This window comes from Channa argus, chromosome 22, assembly GCF_033026475.1.
Source record: "Channa argus isolate prfri chromosome 22, Channa argus male v1.0, whole genome shotgun sequence".
Taxonomy (NCBI): Eukaryota; Metazoa; Chordata; class Actinopteri; order Anabantiformes; family Channidae; genus Channa; species Channa argus.
In genome coordinates this window covers 9487783-9503285 of record NC_090218.1, presented here as the reverse complement: position 1 = coordinate 9503285, position 15503 = coordinate 9487783, and the positions used below count along the sequence as shown (strand labels likewise).

At 38.9% G+C, this 15503-nt stretch overlaps 1 protein-coding gene across 1 annotated transcript in view; it reads right to left on the bottom strand.

The window, feature by feature from the left end:
- The window catches only part of slc22a4 (solute carrier family 22 member 4), a 30967-nt gene that overhangs the window by 4632 nt on the left and 10832 nt on the right, over nucleotides 1–15503 (bottom strand). The gene's annotated exons all lie outside the window — the stretch shown is intronic.

Sequence of the window (15503 nt, the reverse complement as noted above, 5' to 3'; positions counted from 1 at the left end):
CACTCCCACAGTGAGCTGGCCTACACTCACCGGGAACAACTAAGTTGGGGTTTAGCGTCTTGCTCAAGGACACTTTCAATACGTGGTGGAAGGAGCCGGCGATTAAACCAACAACTGCGGGATTGGTAGTACATTAACTACTACTTGGTAAGAGCTAATAGGTACTTAACCTTCGTGTGTGTTAACTTATTAGTAATAATCGTATCTTGCTATGACAGCAGTTATGACTGAATGTGTCGTCTGTTTTTTAATTTCCTGTAAAGGTATAAATCTGCTGCAGCAGCACAATGGGTCATGCAAACAAAGATCAAGAAAGGAGGAAGTGGAAAATTAGTCCTGGGAAGTGCCTCAACTGCCATTCTCTCCCTTATAAAAACATTGAATCCACCAACATTGACCGATCAGATCTAGAGGCCGAGCAGTGGTAGTGACTAAGTTGTTCTAAGTATCATCTGTTTTAAAAAAACCTTCGAAATAGTTTTCTCCTTTTATTATTCCTGTAAATGTACAGTGGCATCAGTTCACATTTTACTACTTTGTGAATTTATGCCTAAATGGAAACAATCTTATCATAAATCTACACAGAACAATTCATGACAAAGTAAAAACACTTAAAATAACTTCAAAATTACTTGTATAGTAAATTCGGGAGCAATATTAAAAAAATGCAAAACAGTCACTGTATGTAAAAAATGTTTAACAGAAACATGCTTATTTTTTTTACTGTTCCATTTTATTGTTTGAGCTACAGTATATTAATTTTACACCGAGTGAAACATTTGATGGCAGCCCGGTGGTGGAAAAGTTAGTGCTGCTGCTGCCTCACCCACAGCAGAAGGTCCCGCCTTTCTCCACTTGCCTGCTCTCGCCTGGCTGTGTCGACTTTGAAACGTTCTCCCTGTGCTCGCTTGGGTTTCCTCCCACAGTCCAAAGACAAGCATGTTAGGTTAATTGGTACTTCAGAACTGTCCGTAGGTGTAAATGTGAGTGTGAATGTCTGTCTGTGTATGTCTCAATGAATATGTGTCTTCATGTAAATGATGGGAGCAACAAAACCTTCCCTCTCATACAGAGGGAGATATTTCTGAATATACATCAAAATTCAAACAACAAAAATTGTTTCATCTGATGTCTACATATAACCTGTTTTTGATCATGTAAAACAGTGGTGTTATTGTTTACCTTTAAAATGCCATAAAAAGAGAGAAACCACAAATGGTTCATAATATAATAACTTCCTGAAACAGCATATGGTTATTAGGAAGCATTCACAGCACTAAATCAAAAAAATCAACCGCTTTTTACGCCGAATGCCCTTTCTGCCAAAACCCTCCCATTTTGTCTGAGCTCGGGACCGGTGTCTGGGCAGCGCCACGCCTGGTGGGGTGGGATTCGAGCCTGTGGGCCTCTGTATCCCAAACCAATGCTCTACCACTGAGCCACCAGGCCCCCTATTCACAGGACTAAAGTATTTAGTATATATAGAAGCATGGTGCCATTTAAAGAAAAGTTCCTGTTAGCTCATGAGCTCAGGATCTCCTCACTGTAATGTGTTCCATACGTGGATTCGGCACGTTTTTATGCCTGATGCCCTTCCTGACCCAACCCTTCCCAGTTTTGCCAGGCCTCTAACGAGTGCTCAGATGAGGGCTGGCTTGCTCCACCTCAGCGGCTATAGAAGGGCAGTTTGGGGGTTCGATGTCTTACGTTCGGAAACATTTCAACATATGGCCAGAGGGAAGTTATAAATAGGTGGCTCGAAATAAATGAGAGTGTCTGTGTGCATGGTAAGGGAAGAGCATGTGACCCAGTGCAACAGGGTGGGTCTTTTATGGGTTCGTAATACTTTTTGAACTATTCTAATCAAAAAACGTGGTGTTTTAGTGGGAACGTTGGTTTAGATATTTTATGGAGTTTGCTCATACCAATAAAAATACAGCCAATACAACAATTGTTTATTGCATCTATTAAAGTGGAAAAGCAGAGATGGTGATGACCCATAATAAGAGCCCCCAATGTCACCAAGCTCACAATGAACAACTGTTCCTCCCTAACCTGTGCATAGATGAGATGGCAGGCGACACACCCAACAACAAAACCACAAGAGAAGACTGTGGAGGCAGGGACAGAGCGGGAGGGGGGGGGGGGAGGCGGGGGCTGTGTGTGTGAAGCAGTGGGGGAACAGCAAAAGATATCTCTGGTGCTTTCCATTTGCCGAGTATAAACACCTAACTTCTTGTGCTCATTTCAATAACACTATACACTGAGTCACTTTTGACAGTTTTTTTAAATAGTTGTGAAATGACAAAATTGTACAGACAGGGTTACTTCCCCTGCAGCTTTCACACATACACACTTGCCGCGGTATGGTAAAGATAAGGCATTGGTATTTCCCTAGGTTTTTCACCCTGGTGTCGATGCCTTTTACTCAAAATTGAATATGTTGGTTGATTGTTTAATTGCATACTAATTTTACAGCAGTTGGGAATTTTGTGTCAAACCGCCATTATCCAATGTTACTTAATGTGCTATTTATAAAGCTATTGTGTCAGACTCTTCTGTTACTTAAAATGAATGCACCTGTTTTGTACAAGATTCCAGTTTTTTCTTTATTACATTTTGCATTTCCTATTCTCAAAGTGTTTCGGGGGTCCAACATTTGTATACGTTAAAGTAGCACTCCAATATCTGTGTAAGGGGAATAGACAGAGCGATAACTGTGGTGCTTGTCCTCTGGTGAGTGTGAATCCACAGCCAACCAACAGGTTCAAGCCCATGTTTTTTCTGTCTGTGAGGTGTGACTGCAAATGTTTACAGTTCTGTCAGTATAGAAAAATAATAATTGTGTGACAACAGCTAAGCTACGTGAACTCTGGCAGTTTATGATACTGTAGTCATCTTTTAGGATCCATATTTCCAACCAGGTCCCACTGAGAGACAATTTTTTTGCAAAAAAAAAGGACAAGTCTATGTTTGCAATTTCCTGGTTTTCTGCAGAAAATTCGTCATGAAACTTCTGATGTGACCAAACGTCCACTGGGGGCAGGAAACATGGGGTCCAGTCAAAGAAACGAGACGGAGGTTTGGTTAAGACCTACCTTGAGTTATAAAAACCTTTTCAGGGTGTTGTTCACAAGCAGCCTCAGCTGTGAGCCTTGTGAAAAAAAGAAAAACAGATCCAAGGAGACCAACGCTTATTGAGGGGGTTTTAATTTAAGACGTTTTAAGCAGACAGAATGGGTTATCCATGAATCAAGTGCCAGTGTTTTGATCTCCTCCCCTCATAGGCTAACATCAAGTTTCCTTAGGCAACACGCTGAACCCTAAGCTCTTCTGCCATTGGTGTGTGTGTGTGTGTGTGTGTGTGTGTGCAAACATGTATCTGTCAGCATCTTTCTTGGCAAAATGACCACAGAAGTGAGTTTCCTGGAAACTGAAGCCGAACAGGAGCAACCATGGGTCTTCCTAAAATAGGCCATGCTAACCTACAGAAGTGTGAGTCTTCAAACAACAGACATAATCTAATTTTTGATCTGTTAGTTTTAGATCACACGTTCACGGCATGTCAAGACTAAAACAGCCCCTATTGTGGTGCCCCCCCCCCCATGTTTAGATGTCATTGAGATGAATGAGAAGAGAATTTCAGTGAAGCACTCCAAACACACAACGGATGCTTTTATACTTGATTCACATTCCACTGACGAAATGTAGAATATCTCGTTGACCGCATGAAGTTGAATCTATTGGGGTTTAGAAATATGCACTCAGTATGACAATTGTGCAAATATATGACTTATACATAAGCTTATCATCGCTTCATGACACAAACTTTGTCTAATGCTGCATTACCACAACGTTAGCAAACTGAAAAGAAGGAAACGTCTCATTCGCATATGAAAGCTTTAACACAGTATTTCCCCTATTGTTAGCCCTGTAGTCAAACCACACACACAGCCACCGTTAGCTTTTATTTTGTGATTTTTGTACTGCTTTGCTAACAAATGACCTAAATCATTATTCATTCTTTTCACGGTGGAGATATGGTCCCTTACAGAAACTCAAAAGAAATACACAAACTCAGAAGAGAAGAAAAAGAGAATAGAAAGCTCTGATTTGCAGGTTTCATGTAATTTAATCCTCCTAAGCTTAAAGTTCTCTTCTGCCACCGTCTCTCAAATGGTAGTTTGCCCTGTATTTGACACCTCCTGAAAGGAAATTGCTTTATGTGGTAATAAAAATTAGCCACCACAACACATTCTTTATCACTGTCACTGAATAATTTCCCCCAGGTGTGATGGTCAAACTCCCATTTAGAAATAACTTCAAATGGCATGAAGTTATGACTGCGGTGACTACACAAAGTTTAGTCTCTTAAACTAGAATTCTTCTAGATTGGCCAAAACATCCCTGTGGGTCAAATAGTCAAAGGGTTCAAACTGTGCACAGTTTCAGTATTTATCTGGTTACATAATACATAAGTGTTTGAGGAGAATGTTTCTGGGTGAATTATAATAGATCTTTGGTTTACGTATAAACAAATGGAGCACAAATAGCTGTATGTTCTATACATTGACTTTTTGTGTATAAAATGTTTGGCTTATATAGATACTCACATAGATACTTTACATGTTTTTAAATGCGTTTAAACGTTTACTTTTAACTGAATAATATTAAACTGTAAACAGAAGTGAACAATGCCAGTGTGAAACACACCCTAACACAAGTGCATCACGCATTGAAAAGCAGAAATGTGCATCTAAATCATGGGTGCACTACTATTAAGAATATGTTACAAAGGTAACACAAAGCTGACAGCTGGCTAATTAATATTTGATATATACCCTCATAAAGGAAACTTGAGCAAAACACGAAAGAAGACAATGAAGTACAGCGGGTGGATTTTCAGGTTTGGATGTACTTGATTTATTTTCAGCGTCAGTGCTCTGATGTCTGCAGATAGACTTACATTATACAATACATACCAACATGACACACACACACACACACACACACACACACACACACACACACACACACACACACACACACACACACAACACACAACACACACATTGACATGAGCAGGAAAGCACTTTTTTCAAACAAAAGTGTTATGTCAACATCTGATACGTGCAGTATGTAATTTTGTGCCATGTTTAACTAGTTCCTGCAGGTTGTGTGCTTGTAGGTGTCAGTTGGGGTAAAAGTCTGGATAGAAGAAAAAATAGATTTGAATCCCAGAATTAGCCTGCAGAACACCTTGAAGGCAAATGGACTATGGACATGTGTGTGTATGTGAAGATTTGCATTTCTTCATGCTGCCTGCTCCTTACAATGAAAACCTCAGCTTGGAAGTTTGAATAAAAAAATAAAAACAAATAAGATTAATCGTTAATCATGTGAACCCACCCACCATGTGACTGCTCACACTGACAGTTACCCCAGTCTCCATCATATAATATGATACACACAGCATTAAAAAACAAACATCAAAACTACCGTGAGTTTCAGCAGTTATGTGTCAGTTTCACAGTGACTCACACTGAAAGGCAGCGTTAGCTTGTTACATTAAATTCTTCGCCTTACACATCACAAACTATGAACGACTACAGACAGACATGTCCCAAGTTGCAGGAGTTGTCTCTAAAATACTATGGAATGTAGAAAACATTTGTTACAAATAATTCTGGGACCAACTATAAGCCAGGATGAATAACAGAATGGAGGTTGCTTTAATTCTTGCATTTATTTGTTTTTTTTTGGTTGTTGTTGATTTTATACAGTTCCATGCAAATGTAATGGCACTGTTTGCAATTTCCTGTTTGTTTGCATAAATTGGTCATAAACTGTGATCTGATCCTCACCAAAGTCCCAAATATCAACAAACACAATATTTCTTAGCTAACACACTATGTTTCCACTGAACATGCAAAGTGATGGTGGAAAAAGTAATGGAATCCATTTAATAAAACAAGAATGGAGGTTTGGTTTAGAGCTACTTTGATCTCTAAAACCTTTTGGACATTGTCACAAACCAGCATCAGCTGATGTGAGCCATGCTTCGCAAAAAAACAAGAGCTACAATCAAGAGCTGTTGATTCGAATGCAGATGGAAAGGGGTACAGATAATCTCAAAGACTTTAGACATTCATCAGTCCACAGTTGGACATATTGTCTATAAATGGATTGATTGGATGCTGTGGGTACTCACTATAGAAGTGGGCGCCACGATTACTCCAAAGGCAAAGTGAGGTAAAAATTTTAAAAAAGAGCCGTAGAGTAACAGCTACAGACTTGTGGGATTCATTGGAGCCCAGACAACATCTCTATTCATGAGTAAATCATATGCAAATCATTGAACAGACACGGTGTCCATGCCAGGATGCCAAGAAGGAGCCATTGCAGCACATGTGAATTCTGCCAAAGAGCACTTTGACGCTGCACAACACTGCTGATGAAGATTCATGCGGACAGATGTGAGGTGACGGCAGCATCATGATGTGGGGCTGCTTTGCTGCCTTAGGACCTGGACCACTTTCTGTAGTGGTTTATCAAGGGATCCTACAGGATAATGTGAGGGTGGGTGTCTGCAAGCTGAAGCTCAGAAGAAGCCAGGTGATCCAGCAGGACAATGACCCTGAACATCAAAGTAAATCTCCTACAAAATGACTTCAGAGACGCGTAGAAGCCACCTGTGAAGGGGCTCAGTCAGAATATGGCTGAGCTGCTCCAAACTTCCTCCTAAACGTTGTGCAGGTCTAATCTACAGCTACAGAAAGAGCTGGAGGTCAAAGCTGCCAGGTGGTTGAACCGGCTATTAAAACCACTACCTTTTCCACCATCAGTTGTATGTTTACTGGGTGTGTTTAATAACGACACAAGTTTTATCAGCTTAGAAATATTGCATTGATATTTTTTATATATAGTAGGACACTGAATTAAGAGCATTTCCCGCAGCAGACATGTCAACCAGGCATGTCTGACAGCAAACAGTGGATGCAAGCAGAATGTAAACCATCCTCTAATGTCAATGTGTCTTCCTCAAGCAGGGTTTGGTAATTTTATGTCTTTCAGAACTAAATGTTTTGAGATTAGGAAGGTGTAACACTTTTCAGTAGACTAAATAAGTAAATGCTCAGATGTATGAGAATCCAAAGGGGCTTTAAAGATTATAAAAGAAACACTTTCCTGTGCTAACTCTAAACTGTCAGCATGGTTTCTTATTTCCTTTTGATGTCTCAGATGAAATGGCAGCTCACCTCCTTGATCAAAACCAAACAGTGGGATGTGTTACTTAGGAACATGCAGAACTGTACCAACCTCTGACATATAAAACACATTTAAACTCTTCTAGTCTCCATTTGCACTTGGCCCAGTGATTGTTTTTTAAAACCCACCCACTCTTTAGTCTGGTGTTTAATTAAAATGTTGTATGTGCACTATTCTTTTATTTCTTGTAATTCCTTTAATATATTTTTTTACATTTCTTAAATTATCCCTTATTGTTTTTAATCCTTTTTCTCTTGTGTATTATTTCTCATTATTTTATCAAGTATATACAACCCCAATTTCAAAAAAGTTGGGGGGATGTGTAAAATGAACATAAAAATGGAATGCAATGATTTGAAAATCTCATCAACCCATATTTTATTCCCAATAGAACATAAACAACATACCACATGTTGAAAGAGACATTTTACCATTTCATGGAAAATATTAGCTCATTATGAATTTGATGGCAGCAACACATCTCAAACAGGTTGGAACAGGGTGAGGTTTACCAGTGTGTAACAACCCCTCTCCTTTTAACAACTGTCTGTAAAGTATGCGAAGTGAGAAGACCAGTTGCTGGAGTTTAAGCAGAGGAATGTTGTCCCATTCTTGTTTGATGCAGGATTCTAGCTGCTCAACAGTCCTGGGCTTTTGTTGTTGGATTTTTTTGTGTTATGATGAGCCAAATGTTTTCTATTGGTGAAAGGTCTGCACTGCAGACGGACCATTTCAGGACCCGGACTCTTCTACTGCAAAGCCACGCTGTTGTGATGGATGGAGGATGTGGTTTAGCATTGTCTTACTAAAATATACAAGGTTTTTTTCAGCTTTTCAGTATTGATGGAGCCTTTCCAGATGTGTAAGCTGCCCACACCATAGGCAGTAATGCACCTTGCTTCTTTACATTCGAGAGGCTTTGCCTTTGAAATGCTCCGTTTCTACCCAGTCCTGTTACTGACCCGTGAGCTAATATTTTCCATGAAATGGTAAAATGTCTCAGTTTCAACATCTGATATGTCTTTTACGTTCTAATGTGAATAAAATATGGGTTGATGAGATTTGAAAATCATTGCATATTTTTTTTTATGTCTTTACATCTTCCCAACTTTATTAGAATTGGGGTTGTAATTTAATCTAAATGTATTTTACAAAATTACTACTTTCATCATGTTTTATTAATTAACTAATTAATTTTATTTTAGTCATTTTATTTTCTATTCTTCTTTGTGCATTAGTCACATTTTTTATATATTTGCTGTCGGTCGTTACAGTATGCCTTGGTATCAACTACTCATTTTGTTTTTATGATTGTCTGTTTCATCAATATTTCCACATTCATGCAGTCACTGCTTGGCCTTTTTGATCATCTTTTTAATCTTTTAATCTGTGTAGCGCTTAAACTATTAACCAGTCCAAAAAATGCTTTGTAAATAAAGCCTTTTTGATTGATGTGAACTTTACTTTACCTTATGTTTAATTGTAGTTCCTTCAGTTTTTTCAACATCAGAGAACGGCAGATTTAAAGGAAAATTTTATAACAATAAACCTGTCTCTCAAACCTGCAGAAAAGATTTTTTTTTTTAATTCTTTGTGGATTTTGATTTTACTTTTTTTAAAAACTGGTGAAAGTACAGTAAGTATTTCGCAGAGCTAAATAGGATTAAATGTCTTATATATAGATATGTAAACAGCACAATGTCGTCTTCATCTTTTGACTGTTCATTTGAACTGCCTGCTCATCTCCGTCATCATAACAACAACAGTAGCTAAAGGTTACTAAAGATTAGGCAGGTTGAAACATCAACTGCAGACACCCATCCATCCATCTATCATCTGTAAATGCTTATCCTGTTTAGTGTCATGGGGGCTGGAGCCTATCCCAGCCATGGACAGGTCTCAACTCTATGTCAGGGCCAACACAGACTGACATACACAGACAACCCTGACCCAGGTAATTTCGAGTCTCCAAATAAATTAACAAGCATGTCAAATGTAATTATTTCTGCTTGATTGGTAACTTTTGGAGTTTATTGTAGTACAATGACACTGTATAATATTGAAAGGGTTGTACAGAGTGTGGTGGAGTGTAGCAGATGGTGGGAGAGAATACTGGAGCAGGGACGGCTGAGCAGAGCGGATTGATTTAAAGTCTAATGCTAACTCTACCTTTTCTCGTCCCCTCAGAAAACATCTCATCAAAAAACATTTGAACATAATGCTATATTATTCTTATTATTTTATATTGTATTTATATATTTTTTTCAATTTGAAAATGTGTTCAAATGACATATTCTATATAAAAGTGTTATTGTTTTTGAATCCTTTTGATCAAAATCCTCCTCGTCTTCTATAACGTGACTTTTTGGAGTTTTATTATATAAACAAGTCAGTGATCTTATGATTTTGAACTGATTGCAACAACAAACCCTGATTACAGGCTCGATTCATGCTGCTGCTTGTTAAAATGCGGGTTGGCCTTTGCCGAAATTGAAATCCTAGACTTCAGTAGTGGTGCTCTTTCAGACATTTTTTGGAAACTTTTACAAAATTTAGTGTACAAATCACGTTTTTGTTTCAAAAGCATATCTGTGTGTGTCAGTTTTATTAATGAAGTTGCAACACTGGGTGATAAGCTGCATATTTAGTGAATAAGGAAACTAGCATTGTACTATGTTAAACTTTCGCAAGTTCCACTGTGGAAAAATTTGAAACACAAGAAAGCATTAGAGCAAAAATTTAAATATTCCTTTAATTACAAAGCCTTGTCAAGAACCGCTGGAAACCAGCGAAAGAGTGTAACTTTTTGAGAGTGTAACAAGTTTGAGGGACTTTAGTTTGTTTGAGGGACTTTTGTTATTTTGTTACAGAGGTAACAACAACAACAACAACAGTAAAATACTATTTACACATTAATTAATGAGTAATAATCCAACAAACATGATATTTGATGCTAGAATAATTTTTTGCATTTTGCAAATAAGAATTACCTCACATACTTTATTATTTTGTGTTTGCATGTATGTTACATATGTGTGTATATAGAAGAGAAGGACAGAAGAAATACTGTATGAGAACTGAGGGGTTATGACATGGAACAAATGTGGAGCTAGAGCCTGCATCTGTGCAACCAATCAACTACTAGGATGCTCCATGACACTTTTTTTTTCTGCAAAGGATTGATATTATTTTTTTAACTTACATAAAGTATTTCATTAACCTACAGCATAACACACATGTACTTAATTAAAAGTTTCATGCAATCCAAATGTGTCTCACTAGGATGCCTTTGTAAATGGGTGTTGCCTGTTTGTCAAAAGTCCAACAAAAATGAACTGCATCCGTGTGTGTGTGTGTGTGTGCGTTTGTGTGCAAGTATAAGTGGGAGTGTGTTGTAAGTGCGGGGGTGACAGAAACTGACATTCTTACATTAGATCAGAGGCAGAAAGACAGAAGAGACAGAGGGGAGAGGAAATAAGTCAGCTGACTTAAGGAAAAGACCTAAACGACGTTTCTGCTTCCCTAGTAGGACAAAGCTGCCTATTGGTTAAACAGCTTTTTGTGGCTTGTGCATGTAACTCTGTGTATCCGAGTGTTTCTGGGTGTGTGGGCAGGCTACTGTAGGTCATACAAGACCTACCGACATAAGTCGGCTGATTTACAGGAAAGACCAGACCTGAGCCTGTTGCTCTCTCTCTCTCTCTCTCTCTCTCTCTCTCTTTGTCTCGCACAAACACACAGGCAAAATGGGTGGAGGGGGTGGACGTCATGCACTGGCGGGATGGCCCAGCGCCCAAATTACCACAACAGGTAGCAAAACAACCACAGGGCAAACCAGGAAACAGTTTGATTTTAATCACTCACTAATGACACGTGAATATACATCATGCCAATTATAAGTGACTAACACGCCGAAGGCTTCAGCAGGGAATACCTGACACGTCAATCACACATCACATGCACTGATGCCTTTTAGGGTTTGAATAATACAGTGAGTCAAGCGAATCAACTTTTCTTTTTTTATTGCACGGCTGTTGTGTTTCACTGCCTTCAGCTAAAAATACATAACTGCCATTTGACATTTTTCTGGATTCCTCCATCCTTGGGTAAAGTGTGTGTCCTTCCTGAGGAACACACATGTGCTACTGAAACGTTTATCGAGTTGGGTCAGACCTCTCACTTACATAGTTGAGGTCTGGTGAGAGTTCTGGGTCATAAATTAGAGGTTCAGGAAGTCTTTCTGAGCCTATGGAAGTGAATATATTGGCTCTTAGTGCGAAGATTGTGTTTTCCCTGAAGGCTAAGTTACATTTTGCATTTACATTTAGCCATTTGACAGACATGTGTAATTAAAGTGACACACATGTGGCACAAAGGACAAGGAGAAAACACCTATGAGCAGAAATGTTTCCATTTCATGAAACCTAAGTGGAAGATTGGACAGATAGGAAAAACTTTCTGTCAGTAAATATTTAGGCAGGAGTTTCAAGATAACAACAGTTATTTAACAACCTTCGCAAACACACACACAGACACACACCCACACACTCTCCAACACCAATAACCAATGACAGATATTATTGGACATATAAGCCAGTAAAGTTTTAAAGTGTTTTATAAGCTCCTTCTAGTAAACCAGGGTTGGCATGAGGAGCATTTAAAGGTTGTCACACCTGTATCAATATTATGAGCTCTGATATCTACTCTACCACGTATATTAAATACAGTGTAAATGCAGACATGCTGATGATGTCGTTACAGGGCTAATTTGGGAAATAATTAGGATAATGCCAACCCTGAAGAATGCACCTCCCTGTTTCCTTTGACAAAAAGCCAACAGACCAATAATTTTTCCACCTGCTTATGGATTATTGCAGAAACTGTGTGACAAAAAAGGTTACGATATGTACAGTTGAACATCACTTTCATCATATTTGAAGTGGGAACTGTTGTGAACTTTGCCACAATCATGAAATATATGCCATGATGACATCTAATCTCAAACTCTAATTTAATCACTTGTTAACAACAGGTTCTTTTTAGACATGTAAGAGCTTAAAGAATCACAATTGACTTACCAGAGGTGCAAAAAAGCTAACCAATTATGTTTTTCACAACTTTATTTAGGCACAGAGTGAAACACAGTGGGCCTAATACTGATCCTTGAGGACCACCTTTGTCAGCCACATGTAAACTTTAATCATGGTTTACAAATCCACAATTTCTTTCTTCATTTAATGTTATTGCATTAAATTAAAGTCACCTAACTTGTTTTGTTTGCAATGGACTAACGTAACAATTGCTACAGCCACTTCATCAGTTACATAGAAGCACTGCACCGCTACAATATGCAACGTGAGCTACTGTAGCTCTGGCATGAGACTCAAAAATCAGTCTTCCCTCTCCCTGCTGCTCTGGGATTGTCTACCATCTGCGCATCCCTTCAGGTATTAGCCATAGCCAAATTAAAACTGAAAAAAGCGGCAAAACATACTACTCTGATTGGTCAGAGGGTTGAGCCCTGCTCACAAACGTGCTATTGTGATTTGACGTGAGGCTTTGACAGCATCTTCTAAAGACCACGGTGTTATTATAGGAATGCCTTTATTAATGTGACAGCATATAATCACAGAGGCAATGCACCCTCATACTTTTTGAAGTAATGACACTAACCCACAGAATCACAACAGCTTTAGTGCTGACAACTTCAGCCAAGGGTGTTGCTTCTTTTCAATAAATTCCAACACCCCTGTATCATAAGCAGCAATAAATTATTGGTAACTAAAAGGACTGCATTACCCAGGAGATGCTTGCTCATCACTGCACTGGCTAATTAACATGAATTCCTATGGCTATGAGTAATGTTATGAAAGACATTTATTTCCAAAAGGGTTGAAAACTCCTGTAATCCTTGAAAATTATACAGTGTGATCCTTAACTGGAGTGTGCTTACGAAGGTTTCCACTTAAAAGCAGCTAAAATATACTTCACAGTTTATGTAGGTATATGTGTCACGGCTTATCTAAGAGCAATAGGTTATCTGTGAACAGTGTAATGTGTGCATCTGTTCACTGCATTAAATCTAATCTTCTGCATTGATAAACTGTACTGTAGTAGGAGGGACATCAGCAATAAAATTTGATTTGTTTGTGCAGAATTGCTCCTCTTGGAGCTTGTATAGATGCATAACTTTTTGTCATTAAAGTACCTCCATGGTGTCGCTGTCTGCCTGTGAATCTGTGTATGAATCTACGGCTAATCCCTCATCTAACTGAAACCCCCGTCAATGGAAATGTCTATGCAGCCATCTGCTGTAGGTGTGGCCACAGGTGAGATAAGCTGGTGTTGTGAGGTGCAAAAGCTTAGCAACAACAGGAAAAGCAAAAAAGCAGGAAGTAAACACAGAGCACTGGGGCTAAACATGCAGGCTTGAGACCTGTTTTTAATAATACCACAGTTATTGTTATTTATTTGTATTAGAAAAGAATGCATGCCTGAGGTTCTGTATGCTTTAGATGTTTTTATGGTGGCTGCTAATCTTACCCTCAGGCTAGCTGCCAGGAACACAAATCAGGAATGCCACCTTTTAAGTATTACTCTATATCCTTGTTGTTAGCCCTCCCCACTATTATGAGCAAACACACTGCTAGGCTGCAAACTGTAACCTCATTTTAATTTTACCAAAAACAAAATAACTGTTTAGCAAAGAGCAGGAATCTTTGCTAAACAACAACAACAACAACAATATTTCTAATTCCTTTACAACATCTAATTGTAGTAAAGTCGTTAGTCTGTGTGGGAAACTCTGGAGGAGCAGAGCTACATTTGCATGTTAGATCCCCAATAAAAGCACCTGATTTAAAAATAAATATTCCCCCATTGTGACAGTACAGTTGCACTGTGTTTAAGTCACAAGATCCTAAACCCAAAACTCCCACATGTGAATCACAGGGGTCGTACCTGCTTGATTCAAATTCAGATCTGATAAAATCTACTCATGTGTGCACAAAAACCACTTAGGGTCAGTTATAGCGTGTCATCTTTGGATAAAGGAAATAAAACTACACAAACACATTAAAAAATCAGCTGAGTCAACTGCCTTACAGTCTCTCCGCTAGGGCCTGAGCTACAGTATGACCTACTATGAGCTGGAGGCTCGATTTCTTATAAATCACGTGACTTGAAAGAATGCACTGCCATGCATTTCCACAGTCTCACCAGCAGGTGTTGCTGCTCCCTCTTCATGCTGAGGCATTTCTAAGAAACCTGCCTCGAGTTGGGAAATCCAATTTTAGGTTTCGAAGTCTCCACAATCCCCAATCCCGCCCCCCCACAAAAACGCCTGAGGGTGCTGCTGTGTTTTTCCTTAATGGGATTTATGCTCTTAGTTTTTACTACATATCTTATTTTGTGACTAAAAACACTGGAGTAGAGAGGAGCAGACGGATGAAAGCTCCCTCCTCGTATATCAGATAGCACATTTGGATGACATGATTCTTTGTGTGTTTTAGGCTCCTTGGGATGTCAAATGGGCAGGGTTCGCCGTCTCACGACAACTTGTCAGTCACAGATATGACATAAAGCAAGAATGTCTGGCAGAAATATGTGTGACCTACTAATGTACAGCTTGTCGAAAACAATAAAAACTTACATTAGAGGTCATGTGTGGTTTTTACAGATTTATTGGTTTATTCTGTTTTTTAATTATGTCATCTTCATCTTTTTGAGATAAGACATCCTATCAAAGCATGCATGCTCCTGCCCTATAATATGTATTTTGTTTTTGTATTTTGTTTCTCACCCTAATTTCCCTAAAATACCAATAAACACCATCACATGTTACATAACAGCATTACGACTTTAGGGGGAATGTCCCTCAGAGCCCGCGCTGAGCTCAGACAGTCAGGTGCAGTTTGTTCCTCCTTCAGCTCCATTTTTCATGAACAAGTACAAATCCGGGGACCCTTAAATTAGTGCCCCTGCTCTTATGAAATTATGCAGCCAGCACCACAGACACTCATTCACGGTGTCAGCTTGAGTTAAGGTGTCACACCACATAAGTCAGTACATGAACATTGCAGACAAAGACGAACCACAACTTGGGGTTCAAAAAGTCACACAGGTATCACAGCCTGGTGCACATTCACTACTAAGTAATGACTTCGTGCACTAGTTGCACATGAATGCTTTGAGTTATTCAGTTCCAAACTCGACTCAAAGTCAGTGCGAAGGGA